General features: G+C 31.5%; 1 long non-coding RNA gene across 1 annotated transcript in view; it reads right to left on the reverse strand.

Moving 5' to 3' along the window:
* Positions 1–575: 575 nt before the first annotated feature.
* The window catches only part of LOC107513935, a 176588-nt gene continuing 162834 nt past the window's right edge, over positions 576–14329 (reverse strand). The window contains exon 3 of the long non-coding RNA XR_001597648.2: positions 576–721. This is a non-coding gene — a long non-coding RNA (uncharacterized LOC107513935). The remainder of the gene's footprint in view (positions 722–14329) is intronic.

Genomic DNA, 14329 nt, shown 5'->3' on the forward strand with positions numbered 1-14329 from the left:
AACAGCTATGAAAGTAACTAAAAATTCAATGTGATCTTCTGATGTAAAATTCTCACAAAATATAAAGCTGTGAAGGATGTAAAGGGGCAATTCCCAAAATCTTGGAACATTTTAGAAACTTGTTAAAAACAAGTGAGAAAAAAGGCAGAAATTTAAACCAAAAAAATAATAAATTCTATGGATAATTTAGAAATACATAGAAAATAATTCTAACTTTTCAAACTATTCAGTATTTGTAGCTATATGATATGTGTGTCCAAGATAGCTACAAATAGCCCTGTTTTCAAACATGGGTATTTAATTTGTTATTTAAATTTTTATCTTGTATTTAGGGGTAAAACATGTCCCTACACCATGAAATACTTCAGGTAAGGGCAAAAGCAGCTTAGCCTAATGTAACTTTTGACATGTAACAATGCTCAGGGGGAAAAAAAATAAGGAAGAAATAGCTTAGCTATGCTTTTATAAATTGCTATATTATAAAGACCTTTTATTTTTTTCATTAAAACATAATTCTACTTGTTTCTACATACTGAGAAATAGAAAACTCATGGCACAAATATTTCATTGCTTGCCTCCAAAAAATTGTTGACATCCTTTGTGGCCATCTGTCAGGGTGGTCATTCCTTTGTATTGATGGAATTAGAGAAATATCAGGAGTCTATGAATTGATGAAGGAAATATTCTGTGCTCTTAGCTTCTGGTATTTATTTCCTTGGTCCTGTTAAAAAGGAAATAAGGGAAAATTTACCATTTTTGAACAGATAGCCAGTTATTCTATATTTCTTTAGATTCATATTTAAGGACATTTTGAGATTTTTATGAGGTCTCATTAAGAATCATAGAATTTTAGTCTTATACATAGGACTTGCTAAATTTATGACTACAGTTAAGAAAGAACTATATCAGATGACTCAATCCCGAGTATTTTACACTATAATAAAATGAAATCCAGAGAAATTAACTCAACCGATGTGAGAACCAATTAATGGCAGAGCCCACCTAAGAAACCAGTTCTTACTACTACAAGTTCAGGGTTCTTCCCTCTAGTTGTTGTCCAGTAGGTAAAAGAGGAGTATCTCTGGAAGAGGGAGGGCGATCAGGAATAGCATTATCATTCCCAAGCTAATTTCTCAGCCGTAATGCTTAGAGAAAAATCTAGAACAACAAACATGTTGCTTTATAATCGAGATTACTAATTCAAAGCATAGCACCTGCTTGATGGATATCTAAGAAATATTATTTTTTTAAAGTATGATTAAGAAATTATTTTACTAAAAATGACCATTAAATTGCTGAATTTCATCCAGTCATGGTCATTTATTTTTCTCAATCCTCACTACTAAAATAACATATTACCCACATAGCAACAGAGTAAAATGTTAAAAAGGAAAATTGAATTTTAGACATACCTTTGGTCAAACCCTTCAAAGACATCCCATAACATTTAAGATAATATTCAATGGCCTTATCTTGCCTTAGATGATTGGGCCCCTGGTTACCTCTAACAGCCTATTTGATCACTCTTCCCTTGGTTGGTATTTTACAGCCTTGCAGCCTTGTCATTCTTCCTCAAATATGCTAACCACACTTTTGGTTTAGGTCTTTGACCATGGTTTTCTCTCGGACTGGAATACTTCTCCGGATAGCCACAGGTCTGTTCCCAACAACTGGAATGCTTTCCTCTCCCTTGAGAGTTCCAGTGCATGTTTTAGAATCTGCTCAAATGACACCTCCCAGTCTTCTCTTACTACTCTAGCTAAACAACTTCCTCACCCACCAATCCCATCCCTCTCCCTACTGGCCCTAATACCCTTATCTGTTTCATTTCCATTCACGGTATTTATAATTTCTGGATATACAAAGTCCAACATAATCCCAAGGAAGCCAGATGTATTTTGGAATTATTTGAGTTTTTAAAGGTAATATAGTAAAAGTACTATAATTATAGAATATGCATCCTCTTTCCTCTCAACATGAGAGGTCTGGGAAAGCACCCTGTATAAGTACCGCATGCTTAACTGACTGAGCCACTGGAGCTCCTAGGAAAGCATTCTGAAATAAAATATGTTAACATCTCTATAGCAAAAGATGTATACATTCTAAGTGTTATTTAAAAAGAAATAAATAGCCTCACAGCTTTATAACTAAATGAATTAAGATTTAGGTTAGGTTTTACTACTGTATGAGTAGCAAAAACTCAGTTTCAGAGCTTTTTGATTTGGAATTGCAGATAAGAGATTGTGGAATATACTACACATTATTTCTCTATAATGTACGCTCACAAGATGAGAGATTTTTTTTGCTGTTTTTTGTTTTTGTTTTTGCTGTGCCTAACACATGATAAATACTCAATAGTTAAATGGATGAGTGAAGGCTTCTATTAAGGATTAGTTGTTTTTGTTTTGTTTACAGTGTAAGTATACTCTTTGTTACCATAATTCTTCTCAATTGAAGGAATAGTTGAAAAAAATTATTTTAAAAGCTTCTTAAAATATTTCTTTTTTTAAAGTTCACTGAAAGAAAAAATATGATGCACACCATTTAGATATAGTGAGAAGAACTGTCATCTAGAATTTTAGAGATCTAGGTTTGTTTCCTTGCATTTCTATTTTTAGCTAATTATCTATTTATCTATCATCCATCTATCTCTTTCTTTTCAATTTAGATATCTCACCATTCTTGGCTCAATTCATCATCTGTAAAATGAGAAGGTAAAACTCGACCTTTAAGTCTATGATTTTACTAACAGTTAAATAATAGTGTCAGGAACCACTCTATCCCAGAAGCTCACTGGTCATACTGAGAGATCCATATTCTTGTTCATCTAATCTACAATTTTAAAATTAGAGATTTGTTTTTAATATAAGCATGGCTGTTTAACTCCAATGAAGTGACATAATTGCCAAATATGTATTTTATCTTACAGATAAACAATACTAAAATTTGTGTGAGTTTCTGAACAAGAGTATGCCTAATATAACATTTATTGAGTATTAACTATATGCCAGGCACTATTCTAAACTCTTTACATATATTAAACTTAGAGCAGCAACTCTACTAGATAGGTACGAATACTACGTACTGTGGCAGACTGGGTCACTCCTCCCTTTTCTTACCACACGTCCATGGAAGGTGCATTTATACCTCTCTGCTCTTTGACTTTGGACTTGGCCATGTGACTTTCTTTGATGAAATGGAATAACAGCAGCCATTACACACAAGCAAAGCCTTGAAATATTCTTTAGCAGTTGGGCTTCTCCCTTGCTATCCTGCGTTTTACTCAGAAAAATTTCTTCAAGTAGCTGTAGGTCCAATGAAGATGAGAGACATGTGGCACAGACTTAGATCCATCCTCCACTTGGAACCGTGTCTAGTTGGGCCCAGCCTAGATCAGATCCATTCCTACTTACCCACAGACTGCTGATCAAAAACTAAATGCTTATTGTGGTATAACAGTGAGATCTTCTGCTGGTTGTACTGCAGAATAATTTCACTGATAAACCTCTTTTTCACAGATAATGAAAATGAGGATCAGAGACTGAGTAACTTGTCAAAACTTCACAGCTAGTTAAGTGGTAGGGCAGAAGCCATGCAAGACTGACCCAAAGGTCTACCCTCTTAACCCTTATGCTATATCTTCACTACATTATACTGGCAGTCTTATATGATATAAAGCCATTTATTCATATGGCAGTAGGTGATCTGGCACATATTAAAATTCATAATTGTAAATACAGTCTAAGTGTCAATGGACAAAGATGTCTTGCAGCTTCAAGTGAAATGTTTCATCTTGAGACATTAATAAATATAAAATAAATGTTGTTTTTTGGAGTCAGATCAATAAGACTACACATTTCTCAAGGTGGTTTCCCAGCTTCCCTGACTCTGAACAGTGGGCCTCAGTGCAGATAGCTCTACTACATGATTCTGCTTCTGACTTTGGCTGACCAACTGAAGCACGCATCTGTGACCCAAGCTGGGTTTCTCTTTTAGTATTCTGAAATTTGGACACATGACTGAGACCCCCATTAATGGCGCTACTCTGAAGAATGCTGAAATCCCCAGAGCTACGTTTGGTCCTTTCTTTCCCACCTGTCAATTCCATGAGACACTCCAGCATCTTCCCAGACAAATGCCCCTTTTGAATAAGCTTGCCAAAATCTGTTTTTTCCTTGTTGCAACCAAAAGGAATTTAACCAAAATAGGCTTTTAAAAAATTCACTGTTCTTTCTGATATAATTTCAAAGTGTGGGGGAAGGTGTACTTAAAGAGACCAAATAAAGCTTGCATTTGTTTTTGATCTTATTAACATAATTTTACAATTTATAGTTATGGATTCAGTGTCCTCTGATAGTAGCAAAAATTTTTCCATATTTTAAAAACTAGTGTCTATGGATACTAAAGGATTTGCAGATGGAACTATATTTTAGTAGAGCTGAATAAAGTAGATTTCCTTTGTAATCTTACATATTTTATGTATTTAAAAACATTTTGTTCATAATAAGCTTTTTATATTCCTTTTGCTAACGGAAGGTGAATGAACATATGGGATTACTCGTGTCACTGATTCACTCAGAACTATTTATTCAGTCAGTATCCAAATACATTCCAGACATTGTTTTGGGTACTGGGGATAGAGCAGGGACAGAACAAAGTCTGTGCCAGTGATAAGAAAGAATATATGGACTTGGTACATCTATATAGTGAGAAATTTAAGAGCAACTTAAAAGTGTGGGTGCATGGAGGCAAAATGCCTGGAAAAAGTTTACATGCAATCCTTAATTTATATCTAATCTTCAAGAAGGATATATCAGCATTAATAGGGAGCCCTGCCAGAAATCACGTAAGAGTAAATAATAAAGCACAACCATCACCACAATGTTATATATATATTTTTTTACTAGTGATTTCATATCTATTATTACAATATAACCTCTTAATAGTTCTTCCAGATGAGGAGAAAAAATGGAGCATCCGAGGTTTGAGAAACTCAACTATTTTGAATAGTGGCAGAACCAGGTACAGCCTGGTTTCCAAGTTCCCCAGCTGCATTATACTACACTACATCGTCTAACAAAAGACAATTAGTTTTATAGCCAACAGTGCTAAAAAATTTTTTTATTTACTTCTGTGAGCTACTTGTGAGGCAGGACAAAGCAGCAACATTATTGGGGTCACAAAGAAGCTGTTAATAACAAATTGAACATTTTTTTGGCAGTAGGCATAAGTGCAATCAGTAAGAATTTTGGAACAATGTGGCAGAACTGGTAGTGGAGGAACTTAAGAATATATTATTAAAGCAGATTTTCCCAACCAGTAGATTTGACTATCTATAGTAGGGGTTGGCAAAGTTCAGCCAGCAGAACAAATCCAGTCTGCCACCTGTTTTTGTATGGCACCCCAGTTAAGAATGGTATTTACATTTTAAAATGGTTCAAAAAACATTAACAAAATTATGACACCTGAAAATAACATGAAATTCAAATTTCAGTGTCCATAAAACTGGAACACAGTCCTGCTCATTTGTTCATGCATTATCTATGAATTCTTTCACACCTCAACAGCAGAGCTGAGTAGTTCCATAAACCTGCCAGCCAGCAAAGCTTAAAATATTTACTATCTGGGTTTGTATGGAAAAAGTTTGTTGAGCCTGGATATAGAAGGTCAAAGAGTTTTCTAAGGCAATAATGACATCTGTTTAAAAGTGTAATTAAAAAATTTAATAACTGCATAGTTATATAAATATTTCTTCCTTTTAAAAAGGAATGATTTGAGAGCACCCAAGGCATCTAAATTAATATCTTAGGGGCCTGAGATATCTCAGCCACTCAGTCAGCTGGTCTCTTAAATTACCTCTTTGACACCATAGTGTTTGAGATTATTATAGAGGTTTGACTTTCTTAACTATCAGTTCTACATTTTAAAATTTACTGTCATATTGACTGATGGTTAAAGAGAGCAAGCACAAAGAAACTTCTGGTGACATAATTCATGAGAAGCTTAAAAATCCTATGAAGACTGTAAATTTGCCTTAAGACGGCCATCATCAAATCTATAAGTTGCATTTATCTAATCAAAAGGAACCCCTAGAAGTCTCAAATACTTTAAAAGTAATAATTAAAAGCATATGATGATTGTATCCAGAATTTTCTTCTGCAAAATTATTTATTTAGAAATTAAAACAGCATAAAATACAAAGAACTCCAAAAGATAAGATCATAAAAGGCAGTTTTGAACCACACTTGATTCTATAACTTACTTTTCAATATACATTTAAATACTCATTTGGCCTCAAAGCCAAATATTATTTAAAATATTGTCTAAATTTTATACTTACTGTTGTCAAATGATTCCTCCCACTCTAATTTAAAGTAAATTAAACAGGGCACTTACCAGAAGTGAAAAAAGTTTAAATGTCTCATTTGAAAGACTATACTTTCAAGGATCATTCTATAGTGGGTTTTAAATGTCTCTATTATATATAATAAATGTAAAATTATATTTAAAATAAACTTTATGAACCAAATTTATTTTCCCTTTGTAACTCACTCATTCTTTCAAGGTTTAAAATATGTGAAATATATATTAAAGTCTACCTTTAATCAGAAAAAAACTTTTAATATTGTCTCCTACCAGTGCTTCTATTTTGACTTTGACTTTTTTTCATTTATTTCTTAGAAATATGTCTAAACCTTATACTGGAGTGTTGTTGTTTATTTCCATAGCATTCATCATCTCTTGCATTGTTTTAATTTTTTGACTTTTCTCTGAATTCTGTGAGAATTTCTAATTTTTTCCCCTCTAGTTCATTAAAATGATTTCCTGGGTGTTGATTCTGTTTTTTTCTGACAAAAGTTGAGAATGTCAAATTATTTTTTTAATTTTAATTTTCTTTAGTCATTTTTAACCTTATTCTATCTGTTCTCCCCTTATAAATGTCTGCTTCTGTTTTAATTAACGACATCTTCTTGCCAATTCTTGTGATTGCAAACAGTATTCTAAATATGTATGCTTTTGCAACTGATATTTAGATATAAGTTCCTTCTCTGAATGTTCAGTATAGTGGTCCAATTATCCTTAATTTGCAATCTTATTCATAAACTTCGTGTTATGATACAATTTTTAACAATAGTTTCCTACATTTTTGTGCACAAAAACAATGACATTCTTTTGGAAAATTTTAAGGTTCACCTATTTAAAAAATATTGAGAAACTATTCCAAAAAATAGAAAAAAAAGTGATAACATTTATTCATTCTACTCATTCATTCATTATCTTTTCAGCAACAGATGAGTACAAACTCTTTGCCAGCCACTGTAGAAAAAAAGCCAAGAGATAAATGACAGTTCCTGCTTTCAAGCTCACAGCCAGTGGCTAGAAAAGAGATAATACAATTAGATAACTTCTTTAATAGATGTAAAGTAAGCTGCTGGAAGGTATAAAGCTGCTGTTGCTAACTATAATCTAGAACAAAAATTAACTCAGTTCCTGGTGGTGAGAACAGAAAAGAGGGAATTAATGAGAGATAATAATAAGGTAGAATCCATGGGCCATACTGACCAATTCTATGAGAGAGGTTAAGAAAAATATTTAAAATTATTGTCAGTAAGGATGCTGTGTATTTATATAAGGAGAAGGTAAGCAGAGTCTAGTGAATGTTTACCTGGAAAAAAGGATAAACTGAATATTCTCCATAGACAACCAAATTCTTCTTTCCTCTTAATTTCAAGATATTATATACAATCCCTCGTCCCAAACTTTTTGGAGCCAGATGTATTTTGGATTTAAGAAATTTAAAATGTTTTAAAAGGTAAGTTTAAATCCATTACAACTATTAAACATAAAAACATTTTTTTAAATAGAAGATTTTAATATTTAAAACATAAGTCACAGACTGCTTTGAACCAAATGCTAATTTCAGGCTTCTTGTCGCAGAAGATTGATAACTGATTCTAAAAGAATGGACTTATAAATTGATGAATAGGTACAAAATGTAGAATATCCATATAATGGAATATTATTTGGCAATTAAAATGAATGGAATTCTGATACATGCTACAACATGGATGAACATTGAAAATATTTTGCTTAGTGAAAGAAGTCAGACATAAAAAGCCATATAAGATTACATGTATAGGAAATGCCTAGAGTAGGCAAATATATAAAGAGAAAAATAAGTGGTCGTTGGGGGCTCAGAGTAGAGGAATAGAAAGTGACTGCTAGTGTTATAGGTTTCCTTTTGGGTTGATGAAAATGTTTAGAATTAAGTGGTGATTGCTAAACAACACTATAAATATACTAAAAAGCACTAAGTAGCACAATTTAAAATTGTGAACTTTGTAAAATATAAATTATATCTCAATAAAGCTGTTATTAATTTTTTCTATAAAAAGAATGGACTCATTTTATCAAAAAAATTTAATTTCTAAGGTATTTAAAATAAACTGCTAGATAAATTATACTAGGGAAATATTTCTGTTTGTGACTGATCTACCTAAATAGTAAGAGTTCTTCTGATATTTCAAATTAAAAATTCTACACACAAGAAAAAAATTTAACATGGAATATATATAATTAGTATAGATAAGTAAAGAAATGTAGAAAAAGAATCAAATAATAGAATAACCATGGGTTAATCTGTAGTATGTCCTTACTTCAAAGATATAATAAATATTCAAAATTTCAAACAAATGCTGAAAATAACTAGAAAGAATTAATCTGGCAATTTTCTCTCTGAATCCAAAGTCCAAATTCTGTTCATTCCATTAACATAGAGAATGTTTACAAATCAATGAAAACCACTATAAGAAGATTGTTGTGAACAACAGTTTTTGGAAGTTGGAAAATATTTAAAATTTAAGATTCAAATAGAAGAATAGAAAGATGGAGACACTAGAATCTGTCTGAATTTGAACAACCTTAAGTTTTAACATGTATGAAGTATAGAGAAAAAAAGAAAGAAAAAAGAAAGAGACGGCAAAGTCCATTAAAATCTATGTTCATTCATTTGAGTCCCAGACTGATGTTCCAGCAAGCTTGAGCTGAAGATATTACTAAAATATATAAAATATATAAATCAGCCTGATGAATCAGATATTAAGATTTGCTAAACGACCTCTTTTACTGATAGATCACAGCTAGTCAGCAATGGGTAAAGAGAGGAGTTTATTTCAGTGATTAGGAATATCTACACTTAATTTACAACTGCATAATATATTTATATATATAACTGTCTTATATATTTAAACTATCTAAAAGCAATTTTTAGAGCTTGAATAATAAAATAAAAATTTTGTTTTACATCATAAACACACGACTGAAAATTTATAAGAACCAAAAAAAAGTACATATATATAGCAAGAAACCAATACTTTCTTTACTATTCATAAAAACAAAAAATTGTAATGGGATAAAATTACCACTGTTTACTTAACCATCTAGATCATTTTTTATAATTTGTTTTATTAACATTGAACAATGTAAGTAAAATAAGTAAATTGTGATTTATAAATGTAACATAATAATATGATTACTAGGTTCGAGTACATGACCATGAACTAAATTCAAGAAGCTCCTGATATTTACCGTAACATGTGGTAAATCATAACAATATTAAAAAATCTTTCCTTGTTTTGGACTTTTAAGATCATAAGTTTAATATTATTAAAAAGCTTAATATAAAGTATGAACTATATTTTGATTTAGGTATTTAGCAAAATGTGTTTTCCAATCATTTTATAAAGCCTGCTACCTTTTGAATAGTCTTTGTAAAAGAATGTGGTATGTTTGAAGTATTAGAAAAAAAGAATTCAGCAGTCTTTCATTAATGGTACACTCTTAATATTGAAGATAGAAAGGGATTATGGGTAGGGTACATATTTGAAGATAATGTACCAGTAGCAACTGATTTGTATGAAAGTCAGTCTATGGGTCTTATTTAGGATGAAGAAATCAGCTAATGCCTGCAGCTGGAAATAAGTAGTTTTATGGCTTTACTTTTCTCTTTGAAATGAAAATGACATCATGATAACATGTAAAGACACAACAATCAAATGGTATTTATTAACTTTAAAGTACATGTAAGAATTTTAGTTGAAACTAAAAATCAATAAAAAATTAATACCTTCCTTTAATAAACAGCTTTTATTTTATATTTTTGTTACTAAGTAACATATGAAACTAAAAATCTTGAAAAACACAAGAATATATAATAAATATGTATAGTAAATTCAGCTATATAGACTGCTATGTTGACAATCAATTTTTGAAGGTAATTAAAACAAGTACCTATTCATGGAAAAATCAAATGAAGAAGGTAGAATATATTATGCTAATACCATTGAAAAGATAGAATTAATAATAAGAGTTAAAATCACATTTGGATTTGGAAAAATTTGCATTAAATATAAAGATGTCTAATAAATTCCATCCAGAACATAACTGAAGATACTTAAGTAAAATTTAATTTGCTCCAAATAAAATTTTTAATGGTAATTTATAGAACAGTCGCACTTGGTGACAATATTTCTATTAACTTCATAATTCACAGAAATATTTGCTTGATATTAAAAGTTCAGCTTTAAAGTTTCTAGTAAAAATAATTAAAGAGAAAAGTTGGGGACTAGAGTTCACATAAGTATCAAACAGGAGAGAAGAATCTACAAACAGAATTGCAATAGTCAAGTGATGTTTACAGCAATTTTTTTTTAAAAAAAGAAGAGATAACTAAAAATGGAAAACAAAAATTAGATATGTGGCAATATCACAAAATTGTTTCCAGTCATGAAAAGTCTTATAATTTTAGCCTATTAGTTATCTGGGTGAAGCAAAAATATAGTACAGTGTCTTATTTTATACCTTCACAATTACATGACAATGTAAACTATATATAATCAATTAACTAAGGTGGCATAAAGAAAGTTCTATTAAACTTAATTCTCCATTGCAGAATATTTTCATGTCCTATACATAGGAACTATTGACAGATTTGTACAATTAGGAAGAAGTCCAAAACAACCAATGTATATGTCATATGTATTTTCACCTAACATCATCTTTCCTTATGGTTTGCTTTTTCATTGCCTTTCTCAATCTCCAGACCTGCCCCAAATTTTCCATAAAGTCCATCCTAACCACTCCAGTTCATAGTAATCTCCCCCTTTCTCTGGATTCTTGGTTTAGACTCCTACTCACTTAAAAATCACAAGACAGAACAAAAAACTAAACTGTCTTTCTCACTATCATGTAGATCATAACTAATTTATTTGTCATTTTTTATTTATTAAAGTAATTCATGATCATGGTACCCTTTGACCAAAATCTCTCCATTTCCCCCACTTCCCAGCCTCTGGCAACTACCAGTTCTATTTTGTTTCCATGAGTTTGGCTTTTTTCTTTTCCTTTTTTAGATCATACATATAAGTGAGATCATGTAGTATTTGTCTTTCTATGACTTATTTCACTAAGTTTAATTCCCTCAAGGTCCATCCATGTTGTCACAAATGGCAGGGTTACCTTCTTTTATGGCTGAATAATACTCTCATATATACACATATAAAAACATATATTTACATATTATATATGATGTGTGTATATGTATGTGCATGTGTGTATATATATATACACGTATATATGTATATATATATATGACATGTATCACATTTTCTTTATGTATCCATCCTTGGATGACCACTTAGATTGATTCCATGTCATGGCTATAGTGAATAATTTTGCAATGAGCATGGGGATGCAGGCATCTTTTTGAGATAGTGATTTAATTTTCTTCTGATATATACCCAGAAGTAGGATATATATGCAGACATGGGACTATATGGTAGGTCTAATTTTAATTTTTGAAGACCCTTCATATTGTTTTCCATAGTAGCTGTACCAACTTACATTCCCACTGACAGTGCATGAGGGTTCCTTCCCTTTTCTCCACATCTCTCACCTTCTTGACAAAGTGTGAGGTGATATCTTGTGGTTTTGATTTGCATTTCTCTGATGATTAGTGATGTCGAACACCTTTTCTTGTACCAGTTGTGTATATGTCTTTTTTGGAAAAACTTTTATTCGGGTCATCTGCCCATTTTTTATTCTGATTGTTTTGGGGCTATTAAGTTATATGAGGTCTTTATATACATTAGATATTAACCCCTTCTCTGATATGTAGTCATAAATAGCTTTTAAATTCATGATGAAATTAAGTGAGCCCTTAATATTTCCAGGTCAGTTAGGTTTTGCCATCAAAATGTATTGAGGGGAGAAGAAACTTTTGGATTTCAGAGCCTTTTGCCTTTTAGAACTGCAATTATAGACCTGTACTAACCATACCTATCGAAACATATCACCATATACTTATAATAATAGATTGCATCCTTATTCATTCATATGCTTCATTATGAAACAGAATGTTGTACTGAATGACTGAAATCTATACAGAGCACTACATATTTACTCTAAGTATAGGTAGTAATTTAGTACCCAGAATTAAAAAGTCTCATTATCGAGTTGTTCCAAATTTATGCGTATTTCCTAGAAGCAGCTTTACAGAGAATTCAGGTAATGCATCAGTGAAGAGGTTCTATCAGATGGAAATGTGGTGCATTCATTTAATCAATGTCTTCAACTATTGTCTCCTATACTATGCCTTTCATTGCTTGCAAATTTATCAAACATTCCCTCTTTGCTATTGCTTATGGGTTATTAATTATTCACATCTTTTTTATATGTTTGATTCATCTTTGATATTTCTCTCTTTTCATTTCCAACTCTTTTTTCTTTTATGCTTTTTTTACCAGCTGTGCTCACTAAATGTTCAATCTGGCTAATAATCTATTTAACTTCTGATATTGCATAAGTATTAGTTTCATGGTTTCATAAAGTTCTCATACACTAAAACTTTTAAGGATTTTAAGTAAACAAATGCTCAGAAATTCATACAAGTCATATAAACAATTTTATATATGCTTTATTAAGTTCAAAATTAAGTTCCACGCTTATTTTTTAAAACTGCATACTCTAAGCTAAATTTTAAAAAAGATTAAATAATTAAGGACTCTGAAATGCATTCCTATTTTAAAATGGTCATTACCTGCCTATCATCTCAATTTCATAATCAATTATATTTGCTATCTGTTATATATAGAAACAACGGGCATGGTTTAGTCAGGATCATTTGATGCACATTTATTGTCTAGAATGATCATAAGAAAATCATTTTTTAGCTAAAACTTCGGAAAACATTTAAATTTTGTATAAATATAAACAGTAGTAAGCATATAGGTATCCCCTTTAAAAAATCATTCAAATGAAAATATTTTCTCTATGTATAATATCTTGCTATTCACTTTTTAAATTTAACAATGGCATCTTTTCATAACCAGAGATCTATTTTTTTATATATCAAATAAGGCCTATATTAAGGCCTGAATATAGCTGGAAAAAACCAAGAGGCATACTAACTGGTCTCACATTTAAATTTGTGAAGAACTCCAGTGGGCTCTTCATGCTCCCACGCAATCATAGTATATATCCATAGTCCATTCGTTCTCCGATTTTCCTAGATAATGTGTTCACACTTTCTCTTCCTTGAGTTCTCTCCCTTACACACCACATACAGTATCTCAGGGATCCAGAGGACTTAATTTCAAATTACATTCAAACTTCAACTCCCTCATCACTTCTACTGCTATTCTTCTGGTCTAAGACACCATTACTTCCAAATTATCTCCCAGCTTTTACTCTTGCTTCCCAATAGTCTTTTGTAATAACACCAATCAGAGTAAGCTTTTGAAAAACTGTCAGATGTTGCCACTCCTCTGCTAAGAAAGACAACCAAACTCCAACAGACATCATTATCTTTCTGATCCCATCTTCTACCAATATCCTTCTTGTTCCTCAAGCCACACCCTCTAACCCATTTGTTAAACATATTTTACATGTTCCTCTCTCAATGCATTTATGCTTGTTGTTCTCTCTGCTAGAAACACTCTTTCTTCAGATATCCATGTGACTAAATCCCTTGATTCCTTCTCGTCTTAGCTTAAATTTGCTCTCTAGGTGAGACCTACCTTGATAATCTCATTTAATATTGTTAACACCTCCTCCTAATCCCAATGACACTGCCAATCCAACTTACCTTGTTTTATGTGTATTTTTTTACAGAACTTATCTTCTGACATACTACATTATGTATTAGTTTTTGTTTGTCTCCTAGCACTAGCATGTAAGCTCCATAAGGGTTAGGATCCCCGTCACTGACCCCAAGCACCTAAAACAGTGCCTGGTACAAAGTAGGCCCTCAATAAATATTTGAGAAATGTTT

The sequence above is a fragment of the Rousettus aegyptiacus genome, unplaced genomic scaffold, assembly GCF_014176215.1.
Source record: "Rousettus aegyptiacus isolate mRouAeg1 unplaced genomic scaffold, mRouAeg1.p scaffold_m13_p_2, whole genome shotgun sequence".
NCBI lineage: Eukaryota > Metazoa > Chordata > Mammalia > Chiroptera > Pteropodidae > Rousettus > Rousettus aegyptiacus.